Here is a 6,000-nt window from a genome sequence, read left to right as displayed (position 1 = left end):
TTTTAATCTGATTGTTCATCAAATAAATGAATTTTAAAAAGTGCTGATTCAGCACTGACGCAGCATGTAATCTGTAAAGTAACTAAAACAGTGTTTTAAATCAATGTAGTGGAGTAAAAAGTACATGTTTACAGAAATGGAAATACTCAAGTAAAGTACAAATACCTCAGAAGTGTATTTAGTGCAGTTCTGAAAACTAAACCTGGGCAGAGCTCATGTCGCCCTCTGGTGGTTGTTTATGAGAACATCAGTGATAAACTGATTGTTTGACAGGAATCTTTAAATATAAAGTGTTTACATTCAGATGTTTCTCAGAGATTTAAAGTTAGTTTTTTAAGAATGATTTTCCTCGCTGGCTTCAGATGAACTGACGACCTGTTAGAGGCTCAAACTGATAAAATATCACAGAATAACAGGAGAAGTAAATAAGAATCCACCTAACATTTGCTTTAAAGAGGCTTCAGTGTTTGTTTCTGTTGCAGCTTTATTTATCTATCAGTTATGATTCCAGGAACAAGTCCAGTTATTTTAGGCAGAAACGCTCAGAATTTAATAAACAGCAGCTGAAGTCAATATTTTACAGAAGAACTATGACTAAGAGGCCTCAAACATTCCACTGCAGTCTGTGAGGTCCCGTAGTTAAAGTCTCCTGAGTTCACAGAACGTTTTCTGGTTCAGTTGTTTCCAATGAGCAGGGAGCAGAATGTGGAGGAATGCGGTCCAGCTCATTCAGCATTGGACCGACCAGCACCGCCTGGAGCCAACGCTGCTGATCCCCCCTCAGTGTTTGTGACCACAGTCAGCAGCAACTGTGACCTCAGAACATTCGTCTGTAAAACTTCCAGAGCATCAAAATCTAAAAGAAGAATAAGAAAAGTCAGACACTTCAGCTGGACTTGAGTCCGTCCTCCGCTGCCTTCTCCACCTCCTGGTGGCTCTTCATATGTGTCTTCAGACAGTGGCTCTGACTGAAGGCTCTCTCACAGACGGTGCACTCGTATGTCTCTCTCCGCTGTGCGTCCTCATGTGGACCATCAGATACGTCTTGCGAGCACAAGCTTTCCCACAAACCCCGCAGACGTACAATTTGACGCCCGTGTGGATTTTCATGTGTGCGGTGAGGTTGCTCATGCGATTGAAGTGCAGGCCGCACTCTGAGCACTGGTACGGCCTCTCCCCGGCGTGGATGATCATGTGTCTGTTCAGAGCTTCTTTAGATGACAGGCCCTTGCCGCACTCAGTGCAGGTGATCGTCACCTTGGTGTGTGTCCTCAGGTGAACCTTAAGCTCACCTATCATGTAGAACGTTTTGCAGCAAACGTCACAGAGAAACGCTTTGTCTCGCTCTGAGTGAAGTTTCTCGTGCAGTTTCAGTTTTGCAGAAGTTCCAAAATGCTTCCCGCAATAGTCCGGCAGATTAGTGAGATAATCGTTCACTTTGTGATACAAGCATCAAACTTGGCACAAATATTCTTTGGGAACCACTTTTTCCAAAAAGCCCATTAGCCACACAAAAAATCCAATATGGCCGCCAATTTCCAAAAGTTTGTTTGTTTGTTTTGTTACATTTGATACATTTTATATCAATAGAATATTTAAAATGAATGGGAAATGATCACTGGTTTGAACTGAACTATACCAGGACACACTTCCCAGTTCTGTCATTTTGTTTTCCTTTTTTTTGGTATAGATATTTTTTTATTTCAATAGAACAGTGAGGTTTGACAGAAGGACAGCTTTGGTGATAATTTGCACTGTTCCTTCTCAGCGTTTCCTCAATGCCCCGTCCATCATCCAACCAGGACATGTCTAACCTGACTGGTAACTGGTTGATTGCTTGAAAGAGTGGTATGTTTGTGGCAATCATTGAATAACCATTGCTCTCAGGACTACATGGATAATGAGTTGGAGGAGATTTCAACTCTTCCTTTAAATCTGTCTGACAAAGACAACACTTTCTCCAGTCAGTTTGAGATGCAGAACTCAGTGGATAAGAAGCAGCCATTATGTGTAATAGTTGAGGCCGAGGGGCTTTCCTTTTACCACCTAACCACACAAAATACAAAAGCACATTCAGATTTGAGACACAACTAGGTTCAAACATCAAAGTGCCCTACACCTAGCCCGATCATTCATCTAGTGTGATCTGTACACCATCCAGGTAATTAAAGCCCCATTACACTTGGCTCAGCTTTCCCGCGCTGGCACATCCTGTTAATTCAGGTGCGGCTAACTATATTACAACTAACTAAACTACTAGTTGGTAAATATAAAGGGCTAATTAGATAGCATTTGGGACATTAAGCTATACTTGCTATAACTACAGTTAGTAGACTACAACTATGGTAAGTACTCTAATTAGCTGACACTGAACCTCATGTTGAGTCTCACAGCAATGATGCCACCAGTGTGCCCTGGTTGTGCTTTGACATCATGCCGTCGGCACAATAAACTTAATAGCCAGTGACACTGGCCATTTCTGATTTTTAGTTTGAGGTGTAATGTGGTGTTCTGGGATGCATATCAGTAGAAATAACGCCATGGATTGTAATGGAATAACTCCACTAGCAACCATGCTAACTAATCAATTACGTGCAATGTAATGGCTAGCAGCTAGCAAACTAACATCAAATATATTACAGCCTGATCTTTGAGTTGATCCAAGCTACAAACAGTATTTCTGGTATGTGACAAATGTATTGCACTTCCTTTTCAGCTCACTACATTGGCTGCATTATCTAGATATTCAACATTTAACCAAGTGTCCCAAATTTGACTAGTCAGCGCTATATTTTCCACTAGCAGGAGCTAGCTAGGAATAAGATGGATAAGCGCTGTCTGTATGGAGACTTATTATGATTCATGTAAACGCAGAACGTATGGTCAGGTCGGTGGTTGTTCAGGTGTGTTAAAGACACTTTTTTGACCGCCTCAGGGAGACAGGAGCCGACTGATCAGTCCGACTGCCTTTTTTGACGAAGGTTGAAAGTCAGATAGGTGTGTAAAGGCCTTTATGAAGACATTTTTCAACATTTTGAGATTAATGAAACATTTTGAGTATAAAAAGATTTTGCTTAATTGAAACTTCATGTGTGATGAAATTTTACAGAAAACTGTGAATATGAGTCGAAAAATGGCCGCCATCTTGAAAACTAGCCTTGAAATAGGGGTGGGCGATATATATCGTTTGCGATAATATCGTCATTGTTGTCTTGACGAGGTGCAAATTTCCACTATCGAGTATTTAAATTACTTCGCCAAAAATATTGAAACGCACCCGGAAACTCCTCACATCCACTTAATACACGTGCAGCATCGCTCTCTCATAGCAGGATTCAGTCACACACCAGTGGGCCTACGAGATCACATGACCTCTCGCTAGCATCCTCCTTGCAACAGTTTAGCAGCGCGTCGTGATGGCAGAGAGAAAATGCAGGCGCCTCCAGTCCCTCAAGCTACCGGTACTTCGGATGATTGTTGTGTCCGCTTGTTAGCTAGCGCCAAGCTAGGAGCGGTTGCTACTTTCAAATTAAAAGCCCCCCGCTAAGAACCCAGTTCTAAACTCTGACTGGGTAAAATGTAACGCTCTTATTTTGAAGACAAATTCTTTGTCTCACTGTTCACAGCCGTTCTGGCATCTGTCCATAGCTGTGATAATACTGGATATTTTTTCTATCTTAGAATGGTGGATTTTTTTTCAACATTAATGTCATTTGTTTACAAATCTCTATATTTTTGGACAATATTTGAGAAAACCCTTAGTGACGCATTTTTGTCTCTTTTGGATTTTTTTGTTGTTGTTGTACAATCCTGGATGGAACTTGAAGTTAGTCATTTGTTTAATAAGGCCGTAAGATAGACTTGATGATGCGCAATAATTCTCAAAATATGCATCGAGCACTTTGCACTGTTACAAATGCTACTGTTTTTATTTTATCATATGCTCTTGTTTGTCTGCACTGCAGCACAATTTACCTGACAGCTGAATGTTTACAGAATTCAATATTTCTACATTGTAGTTCAATTATTGAGTTCAAAAGTACAAAAATGGAGAGTCTTTCTTTTATTTGTACTTGAATGCTAAAGTTTAAAGAAAATAAATAAGTGTTTTTCTTAAAGTTGAAATCTGTTCAACTTTTCACACCGCTGGACACTCGGAAAAAGAGTTTTTGAGAGCCCTAACTCGGACAGTTCCAATCACATTTTAAAGGATATCGACAGATGATCATTATCGCCAAAATCCCCCAAAATATCGAGATATTGTTTTTTGCCCATATCGCCCACCCCTACCTTGAAACAGTTCTTTAGTTGCATCATTGGATTTGTCTACTCAAAATACATACAATTCAATGTCTAGATCTTTTAAATATGCCCAGCCATTACCATTCTACAATAAAAAAGGGGTTTTGGTACATTTTATGTGGCCGCCATCTTGAAAAATGGCCACCATATTGGATTTTCAGGTGGTTAACGGGCTTTTCTCAAAAAGTAGGGTCTCGGCATTATTCATGCCAAATTTGGTGCTTGTATCACAAAGTGAACGATTGTCCTGGAATTTGGACTTAATCTGCCGGACTACAAACCTGACAGCAGAAGTGTTTTATCCCCATGTGCAACAACTTGTGTCAGGACAGCGCTCGGAAGTCGGCGATGGATTTGCCGCAAACTTTGCAGCAGTAGATCTTCTTTCCTGTGTGGCTGCTGCTGTGGATCCTCAGCTAGCAGCGGTGAGGAAAGACTTTCCACAGATGTCACAGCTGTGTGTCTTCAGGTGAGTTTGAAGATGACTTCTCAGCTCGTCTGCAGACTCTGAACGTTCTCCACACGCTCCACAAAGCCTCTCCGGATCGTCCACGTGAGTCCAGGCGTGTTTGATCAACATGTTCTTTGACCTGTGCAGAGCATGGCAGACTTTACAGGACAGAGCAGCGTTGCTGTTTTCAGTCGACGCCTCCTTCTGTTTCCGTCTCTTTGTTTTGTCTCCCAGATGTTTGACTCACCGCTTTCTCGTCGTCTTCGATGGTCTCGGTTCAGCTTGGTCCTCACTCAGCACCTTGTCATTCTTGTCTGGCTTCCATTCATCATCTCCGTCGTCTTTTTCCTCCACCTCTTCCTCATCATCATCTCCATGTTCTCCTTTGCTCTCAGCAGCAGCGTGGGCAGAAGAAGAGCCACTAGAGTCCTGTGATATTCCAGGTTGTTGCCCGTTTCTCTCCACCTTCACTTGTTGTTGCTGTCTTGAGTTGCCGGAATGATGATCCGCTTTGTTGCTCTCCACTTTTTCAACAGGACTGTGGTCGGAACTGAAGGTAGAAAACAGACAGTGTCATTTATTTAAAGTGGAACTCTCACCAAAAAGCACCCGAGGCTTTATTTGAGACTGAATATGAGTTAAACCTTCGTGTAACAGCATAATTACGACGAAAGACGCACTTGGAAAATTTACTGTAGCTGGATTTTGGGCACGTTAATTTTGAACAGGAGTGCTCGGGGCAGGGATACGATGGCATCAAAATCTCTATTTTCAAAACAGTAAGAAGGCTCGACACAACATGAAACTTTGCTTGTAGCATCACCAGGGTCTCTACACATGAACACGGGCATTGAGAACATTGTTTGTGTAAGCAGTGTTGGGGAGTAACGAATTACATGTAACGACGTTACGTAATTTAATTACAAAATGTACGTAATTGTAATCCGTTACATTACTGGGAGAAAATATGTAATTAAATTACAGTTGCTTTTGGAAATTTCAATGATTACAACTTAAGTTACATTTGAAAAATCACAGCAAAAGCTCGGGTTTATCAAATAGTTTTTCGCCCCTCCTGGATTCATGTTTGTTTTTAGTTTTTTTCATATCAACATCCTCCTTCCAAAACTGACGCTTGTGATTGGCTCTGTCTTGTCATGTGCCATTCGACTCAACAGACAAACCGTAAGGCGGCAGTCAGACTCAGCAGCAACAGTGTCGGCGGCGCACAAGATGTTCCTGGGCTG

This window comes from Sparus aurata, chromosome 10 (assembly GCF_900880675.1).
Source record: "Sparus aurata chromosome 10, fSpaAur1.1, whole genome shotgun sequence".
NCBI classification, from domain to species: domain Eukaryota; kingdom Metazoa; phylum Chordata; class Actinopteri; order Spariformes; family Sparidae; genus Sparus; species Sparus aurata.
Note: the sequence above shows the minus strand (reverse complement) of the source record.